The sequence below is a fragment of the Montipora foliosa genome, chromosome 1 (assembly GCF_036669935.1).
Source record: "Montipora foliosa isolate CH-2021 chromosome 1, ASM3666993v2, whole genome shotgun sequence".
Taxonomy (NCBI): Eukaryota; Metazoa; Cnidaria; class Anthozoa; order Scleractinia; family Acroporidae; genus Montipora; species Montipora foliosa.
The window spans coordinates 12,775,108-12,790,423 of NC_090869.1; the positions used below are offsets into that span (position 1 = coordinate 12,775,108).

General features: G+C 43.0%; 1 long non-coding RNA gene across 1 annotated transcript in view; it reads right to left on the reverse strand.

Moving 5' to 3' along the window:
* Positions 1 to 218: 218 nt before the first annotated feature.
* Positions 219 to 15,316, reverse strand: part of LOC137985508 (uncharacterized) — a 23,881-nt gene continuing 8,783 nt past the window's right edge. Inside the window, exons 2-3 of the long non-coding RNA XR_011119310.1 lie at positions 1,884 to 1,954; positions 219 to 448 (exon numbers count right to left, since the gene is read on the reverse strand). This is a non-coding gene — a long non-coding RNA (uncharacterized lncRNA). The remainder of the gene's footprint in view (positions 449 to 1,883; positions 1,955 to 15,316) is intronic.

Below are 15,316 nucleotides of genomic sequence, written 5' to 3' on the forward strand. Positions count from 1 at the left end.
CTAATGTCTTTTTTTTGCCGATTCCTATATTTTATGTGCGAATGTGGAATGTGCCAGGCAATGCCCACAGTTCACGGCAGCGTTTGTTGTAGAGAAATCGGGCAAATTTGGCAGAAGGCGGTAGACCTGAGGTGCAAATTCATTAGGATAATCTATTTTATTCGATCAAAGCTGACACAATCAAGACTGTTCTTTATTGGCTTATTTATTTCTGAGAATACACTGGTTTGATTCGTTCAGTGATACTAAATGCTCTCTTTTTAGCTACAGTAGATTAGCATCTTCAGAGGTATGCTTATCGTCATGAAAACGATGCTTTGTTGCCTTGCCTCCCTCGTCATCTTGCGAAGTCTTGATAGCAAGGATTTTGCCATTGTAGTTGCGTTTGTGCAAAACTGCTGTACCCCAACCGCGGCTGCGGCGGCTGCGGCGGCGGCTCCAGGCATCACTTCAAAACGGAGGAGAAAGAATTGTGTTAGTTGAAACCTCGAACTAAATTATCAAGTTGGCAAACTAACTAATCTTCAGGTGAGCACACGGAGAATTTTATAAAACCATAACAACTTTGAATATGAATTTCGCATATTCATTATTACTATATGTTAATAATAATAATAATAATAATAATAATAATAATAATAATAATAATAATTTAACAATTTATATAGCGCATATTTACATGTGCTGATCAATAGCGCTTTACATTCATCTGTTAAAAAGAAACGAAAATACATTACCGTGAGAATAAAATAAACTAAGTTACAAACTATAAAAATACTTCTTAAAAAGATAAGCTTTAAGTCGAGATTTAAAACTGTTAAGTGATGTTGCTTGACGAAGCTCCACTGGTAGCTCATTCCAGAGTTTCGGAGCTGCTGCTGAGAATGATCTTGCTCCCAATGTTGTAAGCATCTTTCGCTTGGGATGGTCCAATAACAGCTTACCAGTAGACCTAAGATTATGTAATGAATTCGATCTTATACTAATAAGATCGCCAAGATAAGTTGGCGCTAGGCCATAAATACATTTGAAAGTCAAAAGTAAAATCTTATAGTCAATACGCAAAGAAACCGGCAGCCAATGCAGCTCATAAAACGCCGGTATAATGTGAGAAAACTTTCTAATGCCAAGAATAAGTCTTGCTGCTGCATTTTGTACACGATGTAATTTAGCGATCTGCGCCTTTAGTAAGCCAAACAATAAACCATTACAATAGTCGAGGCGGCTGGTTATAAAAGCATGAACCAAGGTAATTAAAGAATCTCTCGACAGGTATTTCTTAATACGTCTCAAGTTATGTAAATGATAAAATGCCGCATTATAGGCCTTGTTTATATGATCAGTCATGCTTAAGTTGCTGTCAAACCACAATCCAAGGTTTCTGACACATGGGCTTGGACTGATACGATTAGTGCTCACAGTTATGGAACACGAATCTAATTTATCAAGCTGTTGTCGTGTACCGACTAACAAAAACTGCGTTTTATCATCATTGATCATCAACTGATCTTGAATCATCCATTTCCCCACCGCTTGAATGCACTTTTCCATAGCTTGTATAGCATCAGCTTAAGCAGCGTTGCCGAGTGGTTTAAAACTAAGATAGAGCTGCGGATCATCAGCGAAACAGTGAACATCAGGGAGGTTCCACGATCTTAAACAGCTTGGACGCATATATTATAAATAGCAAAGGCCCTAAACATGAGCCTTGGGGTACCCCGCAGTTCAAGTCAAAAGGACGAGAAAGCGTGCCTCACCTTTCAACAAGAACAAGAACAAGAGCAACAACGACACTTTATTGTCCTCATAAACAGGTAAATAAATGTTAACAAATACATAACTTTCAAATTTGAGGTATACAGTACATGATCAGTGTAAATTACCTTTCATTGATGAATGACAAAACCAGGAAGACAACAAGGACGAATGCCAGCGTCTGTTTCATGATAATAACCTATTTAGAAATATAAATAACCAGATAGGATACGTTAGCGCAAAATTTGTTTTCAAAGTGTAAAGAGTTTAATAAAGAAAATTAAACTTGCTACTTGATATGCAAATTGTGTCTTTTCATTGGCCGTTTTTATACTAAGACGCATAATGCGTCCGGACGACTTTGGGCAATTTAATTTATCATATAGCTAAAATGACGGCTACAATAGTAGTTCCATGAGGCTGTTATAGCCGGGGAGTGGGTTTTGAGGCTAGGCTCTCACAACCTCTCCAAATGTTCCCAATAGCGTGCGACTCTAAGAGCCTCTGTCAGCAAAGTCCACTGCGCGGCGGAACTGGCACCATCTAGGGGAAGGTAAACCCTGATTTCAAACTTCCGCTGCCTTGCAGCTATACCTGATGTCAGGAAGGCTTCAGGAGTAAACCTCGAGGACGAATCCGTAGTGGTGCCCCTAGGGCGGATGGCAAGTGCTCAGCACTTCCTTACGGCAGCTTCTGCCAAGGAACTAGCCCCAAGTTGTATTGGTTCTTCCTTTCCCTTGGACCCAGCCAGAGGGGGACACTGTCGTATGAGCAGCCCAGCGTCTCCTTATCTTCCCGCCCAGGCCGCAAACTGGAGAGGGCACTCCAGCGGTGTCGCAAGACTCCGGCACAACACGGATTGATGCAGTTTACCGGTTCTAAGCTCCGAAAGGAGCACCAGGGGTCTCGTCCGACGGGGAAGGGGGGGGGGGGGGGAGGGGGGAGCGCTCGCAGCTTCATTGGATGGCAACCTTTGACACCTCCCTTTCACAACTTAAACAATTATACTATAACCTGATCTATCCTTATATATCTTATGCGATAACCTCCTGGGGTAGTGCATTTACTACCCAAATTAAAAAAATCCAAACAAAACAAAATCATGTTATTCGTCTTATGTTCTTTGCCACCTTGTGTGGACCAGATACAGACAGTGCGTTACCATTACTTAACTTACTGGATTTAATTGCTGTTAAGAATATCTATAAACTAAAGCTTGTTAACTTCACTCATCAATGGCATTTAAATATATTCAGCCAGCATTTTCGCTATGCAAGTGAAATACACACATATAATACGAGATATGCTTCAAAAAGTAACTTCTACAAACCACGTTTCAGGACTAACATAGGAAAGCAAACAACGTCGGCTATGGCGACTGAAATGTGGCAACAGCTCCCCACCCATGTTAAAACTTATAACTTTCCTAAAAAATTGAAAGAATTCTTGTTGGCCGAACAATTAACATGATAAAATTATTTCAATCATGTGGCCATGCACTATTATGACTGCTTTTTTTATTTTTTATTTTTATTTTCTTGCCATCTGTGTTGTGTATCTTCTACGATGTCGTGTATGTCTAGTTATTGTGATGTCCTGTACATTCGAAACTACCTCCAAAGAGTTATAACAAGTTGCAAAATTGTTGAGACACTTTCATTAAAAAACACCTTTTCTAGCTTCCAATGCCCGCCGTATCTAGAATTTAAACCTTTCCCACTTCCGCTCCCCTCTCCCCCTTTCAGTGTTGACTGCTTAAGTTCCTAACATTTTTTTGTCTTGCTAGCAACGCTGATAAGGGGGGGGGGAGGGGGCTTGCAGTGTGAGAGATAATAGGGAAATTAATTACGTCCCAAGAAGGTGAAGTGTCTCCACTATTTTTACAACTTGTTGTAGCTGCTAGCTCGAAAACCTTATGGTTATCTAGCTGCTAGGCATTTCCTTCTGTGTAATAATGTTTAGCTTAAATTGTAATTGAATATTCTATGTGTTAAGTTGCTAATTATTTAATAAGTTTTACAAACCATGTAATGGAAATGTGAAATAAAGTGCTCTGTTGTTTTTTTGTTTGTACCGCCCGCCTCAAACTGGGCAACCCCCAGCCAGTTAGGTGCCGCCCCGTCATTAGGGGACCCTCCCGACAAGAGAGCAAGTACTTGCACCAAGCAGTCAAAAGCGAAAAACTACGAAGAGTCCAGCTCTTCGAATCTCAAGCTGAAACATTAGCACCTTGTGCCCTGGTCTCTCCGCTGACCTAATGGACGACTCCCGCAAGACCGCCATCATCAACATGGAGCTGGCACGACTCAACATCGACGTCGCCTGTCTCCAGGAGACCTGGCTGGCCGACAGTGGGTCACTTATGGAAAGAGACTACGCCTTCTTCTGGAAAGGCCTGACCCAGGACGAGCCGAGGCACTACGGCATAGGTTTTGTCGTGAGGAACTCACTGATTGCCACCACAGAAACCCCCTCTGGAGGGTCATCGAGAATTCTTGCCCTTCGCATGAAAACGTCGGCGGACTTTGTGAACATCATATCCGCCTACGCACCGACTCTGACCTCCACCTCAGAAGCCAAGGATCAATTACACGAGGCTCTGCAGGATACACTATCCGAAATTCCAAGTTCCTAGGGCATATATTTGCTAGGCGATTTCAACGCTCGCGTTGGGACCGACTGGCAAGCATGGCCTACCTGCCTCGGCCACTTCGGTGTCGGCAGGATGAATGACAACGGGCAGAGGTTGCTTAAAATCCGCTGTCACTACGGCCTCTGCATCACCAACAGCTACTTTAGGTGTAAGGAGCTGCACAAAGTGTCTTGGAGACACCCTTGGTCCCGCCACTGGCACCAGCTAGACCTCGCCATCACTAAGAGAGCGGACTTCGGCAGTGCCCTCCACACAAGAAGCTATCAGCGGTGACTGTGACACAGACCAGTTGCTCGTTGCAAGCAAGGTAAGGCTGAAGATCCACCACGGAACGACCAAGGGTCGCACCCGCATCAACACCTGTGGCACTTCCGACCCCGTTAAGGCTCAGAGATTCGCAACCCGGATGTCAAATGGTCTCCCCTCCGTGATGCCATCTACGACTCAGCCATGGCTGCATTCGGCAAGAAAGAACGCAAGAATGCTGACTGCTTCGAGGCTTGCTGGGAGAATTCAGCCAGTCACGGAGGCCAAGAGGAAAGCGATGCTGGCTCACAAACAGAATCCTTCCTTAAGCACATGCAACGCCCTTCAAGAAGCTAGGAGCAAGGCCCAGCAGACCGCCGCCACTGTGCCAACGAGTACTGGCAGGACCTTTGCGCCAAAATCCAGCTAGCATCGGACTGTGGCCACGCAAAGCTGCCACCGGCCCTTCGAGCATCAAAATAGCCCCCCTCAAATCAAAGACTGGTGATGTCATCACTGATCAGAGCATTCAGCTGCAGCGTTGGATGGAGCATTATCTCGAGCTCTACTCTACTCATGGGAAGCAAAACATCCTGCAACCGCTTCATGATCTCCTCTGCCTGTGCTGGAAGAGATGAGAGATGAAAGACATGAGAGATGCCAACATAGTCACCCTGTGCAAGAACAAGGGTGACCGTAGTGATTGCAACAACTATCGCGGCGACTCTCTTCCGAGCATCGTTGGGCAAAGTCTTCGCTCGGGTCACCTTGACCCGCCTGCAGAGCCTTGCTTCGCAATTCAACCCCGAGTCACAGTGTGGCTTCACAGCCGGGAGGTCCACACTGGACATGATCTTCTCCTTTCGTCAGCTGCACGAGAAGTGTCGAGAGCAGCAGCAGCCATTAGAGAGCTTAAGCACGCGCGTTTTTGAGACGCGGACGGCAACCGGAAGTTAGCTGTTTTCCCTTTTAACCTGTTTTCACTCAACCACAGTTACATTGCTAAGTATCTTTTCTCCATTAGAGATGATTAGTACAAAAATCTGGGAGACACCACTCTCCTGGCACGCGAAATGTTCTCTTCCGGTTGCCGTCCGCGTCTCAAAAACGCGCGTGCTTAAGTTCCCTATTGTTCCTCGCCTTCGTGGACCTCACCAAAGCTTTTGACTTGGTGAGCAGAAACGGGCTCTTCAAGATCCTCCAGAAGATTGGCTCCCCTCCAAAGCTCCTAGCGATCATCACCCTCTTTCACCAGGAAATGTAGAGTACGGGCTGCTTCGATGGGGCCACCCCCAATGTCTTCTCAGTCAGCAGTGGAGTAAAGCAGGGCTAACGATCAGCCTTAGGAAGACCAACATCCTAGCGCAAGGTGCTGACTGCCCCCCCCCCCTTCCCCAATCATCACCATCGACAACACGGAGCTGGAAGTTGTGAACACCTTCACCTACTTGGGCTCCACCGTATCAAGCTGAACTTCGCTTGATGCTGAGATCAGCCGCAGGATCGCCAAAGCAGCTGCTGTCATGGCAAAACTGAACAAGCAAGTGTGGGGCAATGACCTGTTGAGCGAAAGGACCAAGATGTGCGTCTACCAAGCTTGCGTCCTGTCGACTCTCCTTTATGGAAGTGGGTCGTGGAAGACCTATGCCAGACAAGGGCGGGGACGGAGAGTTAGCGGACGGAGACGGCGACGGAGCGGCGGAGAGTTACGGTGGCTTACTACAGTTTTCCGAAGAAAACTATCAAGGTTTTGGAATCTGTGAAATTAAAGCAACAGGAAGTATCTTCTGAAGTGTTAGTCACTGCAATTGATGAAAAATGTATTAAATTTAATTTTGTATTAATTTAATTACCGAACAAATAAATGCAAATCAGGGGAAAATGCTAAAAATAATGACCGAGCTCCTGGAGGGGGGACTGGAAACTAGACACTTCAAAGGCTTTTTTCTGGAAAACCAGCCTTAAAACCCCACCTCAAAATTTCAGGATTTCCGAAAGCGAGAAAACATAATTATGTAGAGAATTAAAGAGTTCAATCTGCCAGACAGGTTTTTCACAAATGACAAAAAGGTCGATTTTCGTCTATTTTAATAATAACTGAAAAACTGTCTGATAGAACTTTTTGCAAAAATGTTGACAGTTTTGTCTACATGTTGTTTACTAACTCGCAAAATTTTAACCCTGGTTGTACGGCTAGGTTTTAAGAAAGTCTAGTTTCCAGTCCCCCCTCCAGGAAGTCCGTCACTATATTAAGCGTTTTCCCCTGATTTGTATTTATTTGTTAGGTAAAACTACATTTTACATCAATTGCAGTGACGAACACTTCACAAGAGACATCACTTTGCATTAATTTCACAGATTTCAAAATTTTGATATTTTTCTTCGGATAACTGTAGTAAGCCACCTTAACGGATTCCAACTTCACTACCTTTGGCTCCTACTGCACATCAGGTGCCAGGACAGAGTCACGAACACCGAAGTCCTAAAGCGCGCTGGCTCATTGAGCATGTCATCACTGCTCATTCAGCGACGCCTTCGATGGCTCGACTATGCACTTCGCATGGAGCCTGACCACCTGTCAAGAGAAATTCTTTATGGAGAACTGCGGGAGGGCGTCCGTCGCGTGGGTCGACCGCTGCTGCGCTACAACGACGTCATTAATGGACACCAGTGCATAGGAGGATATCACCAAACACCGAGATACGTGGCGGCAAAGTGTCAAAGCGGAGGTTTCAAAGGCGGGAAGCGAGTCCTGGCTACGTGCAAGGGAAAGGCGAAGAAAGAACGCGCAGCCTCTGCGCGCGATTCCACAAGGCACGTCTGCGCCACCTGCAACAGAGACTGCCACTCCAGGATCGGGCTGCACAGTCATACAAGATCCTGCCAAATACCCAGCGCTAACCAGCGCCTCTTCGAGACGAGGATGCCACTAAAATAGTACGCACAATTTTCTTGTAATGACCGGGCATTATGAAAATGTTTCTCGGCTCGACCACTTTTTTGAGTCCAGACTAAAACCTACCAGGGCGTGGGCGAAAACAACAAAAAATATGGACAAAGTACAACTACATTTTCAATAACTGAAAGTAAAACTAGCATACAGATACTTCTTTAGTATGAGCGACGAAGAGAGCCACAGCGAAAATAGGTTTATATATCCAAAGGACCAGGAACAGGCCAAAAGTGGGCAAAAAAGGCATATAATAAATAACTTATTAATCTCGTCTTTTCGGTCATTACAGGGAAATCCCAGACCTCGGCCAGGATGCGAGGTAAATACATCAAGGCCTCTGTCTGAGATTCCCTGTAATGGCGTCACTCTCGGTTAATAAGTGGTATTTAATGCGTGTGTAATCGACAAGGGCAACTATCGTGAACTAAAAACGCTGGAATCCTGGCACACTGCCAAAAACGGTGGACGCGGACAATAACTCAAAACCGTGCTGAAGTCGTAAGCGCAGTCATAAGCACATATAACCTAGTGAAAACTACCGTCCGATTCCGCTTACGGTTCCGTCGCTTAAGATGCAGTGAAAAATAGATTGTCGAAGACGGAAGCAGAAGCGGAAGAACAAGCCAATCACAATGCAGAGAAGTGGGCACGGCCAAGGTGGAAATTTTGGCGCCAAAACAGTAGACATAAAAAATTGGTGAAGGTAGAGTAAACTTTTCTTCTTTGGCTTTTTCTTCTCCTTATTTTGAAAGACTTACTGGTTTAGTTGTGTATACGGGACTGATTTGAGTGAGGATTTTTTTCTGGATCCTCGTCGCCGCGAAAGTGTCGGGGAGGACAAAAAAAAAAATTAAATCAGTCCCGTACTGATGATATACGACTGGTTTCTTTCATCACGTATTCCTGATTTAAGGCCAGCTTGTTTGGCTACCTCCTGCCAAGTATTCTTTTTTATGTTCTTTTTCTTATTATTTTGCTTTTTACAAATTTTGCAAGACTTGTCGCATAACACGGGAAAGAGTCTTACAGTCTCCACAACCTTCTCGTCCATGCCCGCAATGTTTGTTTATCGCGGCAGTTAGTAAGCGAAGAGCTTGGGCTCGTATATTGTGATTGGCTTGTTCTTTTGCTTCTGTTACCGACTCCGAGAATCTTGTTTTCACTAAATTGTAAGCAAGCGTCGGAGTCGTAAGCGGAATCGGAAGAAAATGGAACGGTTCTGATTCTTCCGACTCCGATTTTTGGTTTTCACTAGATCGTAAGCACGCTTACGACTCCTACTCCAACTCCATCGCTAGCGAAAACCATCTTTTGGTCGCCTTCGAACGCGCCCTGCAAATATAAGAGTGATCTAGTCCCTGACCCCTTCAACGAAGTGTTTTCGGACCAACCTCCTTTTAATGTATTTATTAACGATCTCCTCTATCATGTATAGGCCTGGCCAAACGCTCGCAAAACTCCAACGCAACATCTTGCAACATTGTTTCCTGATGTTGCAACATGAGTTGAACCTGCACGCACGCAACATTTTTAATAGTTTCAACGCGACATGTCGATGTTTATCCCAGCCCCAGGCGCACAACAAAGTGGACCTAGCGCGCGTGCCTTAGTAAAAAATTAGGGCCGTTTATACGAGAGTAAATAAGCCGCGGCTAATCCTGGCCTGGGAGTTTATACTTGTATAAATAGTTCCTTTCGCGTATTATGTACGCCACGGCCAAAGTAAGCCGCGGCTTATTTCCTTTGGTATAAACGGCCCTAATGTTGCGTGAACGTGGCCAAACGAGTACAACATCATGCAACACACAAAATGTTGCACGAAAAATTTGACCATTTTCAAAATTGATCCAGCATCATCCAACATGTTGCAACATATCGCAACATGTCGCAAAATTGATCCAGCACCATCCAAAATGTTGCAACATATCGCAAAATGTCGCAACAGGGTGGCCAAACGCATGCAACACGTTGTGCCTAACAATGTTGCAAGATGTTGCGTTGTAATGTTGCGAGCGTTAGGCCAGGCCTTAATACATGCTAAGTTGAGCGCCTACGCAGATAATTATCAATTTTATTATTCTAACGCTGATCCGTTTGATTAAGAGACATACAACTCGTAAAGTTGACAGCGCAAATAAGTGGTATCATGACAATGATGCTAAACGAGACAAATCTTCAGGCCCTGATCCTTGGAGAGACTGATTACTGGTTTTGTTAAACTTGCACGTGCTCATTATTGCATGCACTGTGGTGTGGTCTCTGTTTTTAATGATTTTTCACATGATTGTTTCATCGAAACAGTAAAAATGTTTTGCATAAGAATAAACTTTAATTCCCACAGTGTTCGTAAACGGAAACAAAGGCCCGAAGGTAAAAAGATTCTTTTTTCCGGTAGCACACTTCAATGCCACCCTTTATACTGAATATAGAGTCAGTACAATCAATACAAACACGGATAACTAGAACTAGAACATTGACCCGCGTTAAGAAGTAAAAATGACTGCATTGTAATTTCACAGCCTGACGATCGGGCTCTATCTAGATCTGGTAGTTACAAATTGTTTAAGTAAACCAGGCAAATTTCTGGTGCTGTTGAATTCCTTCAATTATATCATTGTCCACTAACTCAGTGAAGCGTTGCTGACTTGGAGCTACCAGAGAGAGAAAAGTACATGCACAAGTTTATGCTTGAGCTTTGTAGCAAAGCCTATTCGCGGTCACTACTTAAATGCAATGTCATCCATTTGACCGCGAACCGTTATTTTTTCACTTGCCGCGTCGTTTGGTACACCTAAGTTGGGAATGTGATCTTCATATGACAGAAATGTTGTTGGATATTAAACGCAAAGGTTTGAAATCACAAAGCAGCAGCCACCAGGAATCAGAAGGTTTATGCATCGATAATATGTGCTAATAGAAATAACTTTTACCAAATGATTCGCGGAGTCGAAAAGAAAAAGAAAAAAAGAAAGAGGAAATTCACCACTCACCTCTTTTAAACTTCTGCACACTGAGTGGAATATTACGCTTTTTAGTGAGCCTTTCCGCGGGGCAGCTAGCAAATGAGCCCACTTAAGATTGAGAGGGTGCGGCGGAATCTATTTTATTGTCCACGTTGAGGTGAGTTATGTAGCAGCTCTCGTAACGTATAATGTGATTGGCTGGCTACCCTAGCCAAAAATAACTTAGACTTAAAAACAATAGAAGCTGCTTACAATACCAAATAGATCTTTTCGGCTGGTACATTTTGTTTTCCCAATACAGATCATGTGATAAAACTCAGGAGGCTTGGTCCTTTGTTTTGTTCATTAAAAAGAGTGCATGCAGGCATATTCATGCTTGCATGCCCTCATTTTAATGAACAAAACAAAAGACCAAACCTCCTGAGTATTATCACATGATCTGTATTGGGGAAACAAAATGTACAAGCCGAAAAGGTCTATTATAGCAGCTTACGAGAGCTGCTACACTACTGGTTGAGGTTGCCAGGGAGACAGGTCAGAACGGAAGCAGGCCGTGGGTATGTGGGATGTTATTCACAAGGACAAATTCGGCTCCGCCCAGGCCTAATTTAGATACTAAATTAGATACTAAATTAGGCTTGGGCCGAGCCGAATTTGTCCTTGTGAATAAGATCTCACATACCCACAGCTTGCTCCCGTTCTGGCCTTGTAGCTCTGTCAGTAGAGCAACGGTGATCAAATTCGTAGGTCGTGGGTTCAAATCCCACACTGGTCAGAGTTTTTCTCTGTCCTCGTGTGGGCCAAATTCCAATACTAGGGTTGATCTTTGATGGAATAATTGGGTATAAAAAACTTCACAGTAGTGTTAGGCCTCACTCGAACTTGAAATCATTACCATCAATATGCTACTGAAGGAAAATAACTAACGATTATCTAATAAAAAAAAGAAAAAAAGCTCTGTTTGGGACGCTAGTCACTCAGGCCCGTAGGGGCACGTGTTATAAAATGCGTTTGATTTCATTTTTTTTTTCCTGTGCAGCAAAATGCACAATAGAAAAACGTGGCGGTGTTTGATTGGGCAATGCACAATAGAAAGCACGTAGCGGTTATTTTATTGGGTAATGCACAATAGAAGCCACGTGGCGCTGTTTACATTGGTTATTTAAAGCAAACCACGTAATCCAAGATCATGAAGAGTACTGTGATGCGTTGTTTCGGATTACTGAAGATGGAGGTTACGTTTGCTTAATCGATTTCTTCTTGGGGCGCTGAAACCACATACAAAGAAAGGTATAGGCTTTTTCGCGGTGGACCCACACTAAAAGATAGCAAGCGTCAGCTTTGAAACAAGTCGTTTCGCGAACTGAATGAAACAAGAATATACTCGAATGTAACGGAAAGGACGCAGCTATTGAAAGTGATACAAGTCAAATACAAATTCTTTAATGAGCAGCGGGTACCTTATTGAAAACTACTTTGAAGATGACAGCGACAAAGAAAATATTCCTCAAACAAGTGGACGCCATATTGGAATCTTCTGAAGACAAAGTAAAAGCATTGACACAGCAAACAAATGGCCTCACGGTTGTACCATTTTCACCGAGAACAAACAGCCTCCCGCTCAGTGTACCATTGACTACGGAGATAATTTTTTTGTCTATTGCGTTTTTTTGTTTGTTATTGATAAACAGTTTGTTCCTTGTAGTGGTCTAGCTTCTATCCTTTGTTCAACAAGCCATATTAGCGATCGTGTTCACTGCCATCTTGTGTATATAGTTCTGTTCTAGTTTTACAAGATTTGATGTCATCAGTGGAGATTGTGATCAGCTCTTTAGAAAATAAATGTGATGTAGTTTGAAAGGCTGTACGGTTATTTGATTCTCAATGGTAATAAATACTTGATTCCAAAGGAAAACTGCAGGTCTCGATAAGCGCAAGTGTGTTTACTTTAGTTGTGATTTGCGTGTGCATTGACATAGACATGCCCGAGAACCGAGCAGAATTACAGAGAAAATGCTGAGACGACTATTTTATAACAGCAGAAAAAGGAGGAAACTTGCTGGAACGTATTTGGTTAACAATGTACCGAGGTCATCCACATTTCATCGTATTACTAGCCAAGGAGATCACTTGCTCGTAAACACAACTATAGGAGCTACCTCAGGTGTGCGTTTAAATGTAAGCACGTGGTATGTAACACTTTTCCAAAAGCGTGGATGAACAGGTAAATGCAAAATGATGTTTGAAACATCGAAGCATGTTTCTTAAACTTAAAAGTGTGTTTGTATTTTTAAAAAGATTAGCAACACTTGTGCTATCCAGACCATTTGGAAAATGAAAGTTAAATTTAATACAGAAATCAGGAATACCCGGTACGATTTGTAAAAGAATGTTGTTGTTTTGTTTTCTCAGAAACGGAACGTATCTATTTTGAATTCAGGGTGAGCTATTTACACAGTAAGATAGAGTGACCAATCAAAACAGAGTTAGTAATTGGAAATCTAAACATCTTCGAGATACAACTGAAAACAAACTTGTGAACACGTAAACCTGAAATATTGCAAATCATAATGCTGACAAACCCAAAAACGAAGGAAATGGATCATGCATAGGACGTTTTGGATATCCGAATGATTTTGGGTTAGATTAAAGGATATATTGTTAAAAATTCCCAAGTTATCCCTTTTCGTGTTAATTAGTAATGCAAACAAGTCTTAGTAATAAATTGGATTAACGAGGCACCAGTGATTGTAAAGCTAGTAATTGCCATGGTTCGTATGTAACACATGTAATCGTGAGAAGATTCACGGGAAACGGAATTTGAAATGTTATGCAGGGGTAAGTATTTGAAGGTATTTGTAAACTTTATCCTTCGATGTATTGTGCACATAAACGAGTATCTGTTCTCCTCTTTAAATGAGATTTTACTGCCCTATCAGTAAAATACGGTTAATGGAACGTGACCGTACTAAAAGGGCTATTCATGTCGGGATAGTTATATTCGCGTTCTTTGCAGTCGGCCGTTCAAGGTCATACAATCAACGGTTTTCTTGTAAATAAAACGAGGACATAAAGACTTTATTCCTAGATCTCAGATTATAACGTACACCTGCATCGGCCAAATCTGTTAAAGCCTCATTCATTAGTGCTAAAGAGCACGGTGTAATGCTTACCTGCTACATGGTAGAACCTGCGCAACTGGCTATTTTAATAGACAGGGTCGAGCTATAAAACCTCAGTTAGTCGTCCAAGGTTCACTTGGCAGTTTGTCTTCTGTAGTAAATCAACTAGCTGTTTGCAATTTGTCAAAGTTCTCCCCCTCCCTCCCTCTCTCCCTTTGGAGATGGATTAGATATATCGCTTTGCCGTCATTAAAATTGGGTCGCTCCTGCGTGGTGTGGTCAAGTCTGCGCAGCGGCTTCCCCCAAGCTTGTTGGCTCGTTGCCTTTGTACATTGCTCACTAGCCAATACTCTCGTCCGATCCCGCACTTCCTGTTTACCACTCAGCTCGTAGTGCTGGAGAGATATGTGAGGTTGTTCTTTCAGTGTCACGCAATCTGGAAGTCGCATGGGCTAACCAGCCGCAAGGCAGTGTTTCCCTCAAAAAACCCCAATACGTCTGTTGTATCGTTCCATTGCGCCTTGCGTTATGTGTTTAAAAGCTAATTATGCATGTTGATACCAAGGAACAGTGACATTAATGGTTAATATTCCTTGACAGGCTTCTCACCGTTCAGAGAGTTTGCGTTCACATTTCTATCTTTATTTCTCGAGAGTTTCAATACACGAAGCGAAATAACAATGACAGGCCAGGTGACCCACACTACAGTAATCTATCTTTTCTCCTGCCCTTACCATTCCGGAAACGAAACACAATTTTTTTGACACAGACTCCGTTTACGTACAGAGGTTATTTTTCATTAGACAAGAGGTTTGGAAATAGAATTCAAATAAAAAATATTTCTCTTTAAAAAGTTTAGTTTGTAAGTCGCTTTAATACTGCATTTGCTATCAAGCGCAATGCGAGTCAACAATTAAAACAAGTGATTTTAAGCGAGGATGGGAGAGGGAGAAGAAAAAAAAAAGTTATTTACCAGCAAAGGGTCGGTCCGTATAGCAAAAAAATGAGATATCGGTCTTGAAAATGCTGCACTCGACCTGCGGCCTGGAGCAGCAATTTCAAGGCCTCGGCCACAGTTTTTCTCTATTCGGGCCTCCCAGCTGACAAATAACATATTTATTTTGACAGTTGGGTGCATGCTACTGTGAGTATTTAAATTACAACAAATGGTATATTTTAAATATTTGATTCTCGTGCTATGGATTTAGTTGGCATGGCCATCCTCAAGGAACTTGTGTACTTCTGAAACTTGTCGTCCACGTGACAAAAAGGCTGTTTACACGACAGAAAAATTTGGGTCCGAACCCGTCAAAAAAGCGGCACCGACCCAAAACGTTTGCATAGAAATGCTGGAGTCTCTACAGAGCCATAGGCGCCTATGGTCCTGTAGAAACTCCAGTGTTTCTTTACAAAAGTTATGGGTCCGTGCCGCTTTTTTGACGGGTCCGGACCCAAATTTTTCTGTCGTGTAAACGGCCTTATAGGCGCCTATGGTCCTGTAGAGTTTCTTTACAAAAGTTATGGGTCCGTACCGCTTTTTCGATGGGTCCGGACCCAAATTTTTCTGTCGTGTAAACGGCCTTAAAGTGTTTTTTACGTGCATCACTGCACGAAAGTTTGGTCA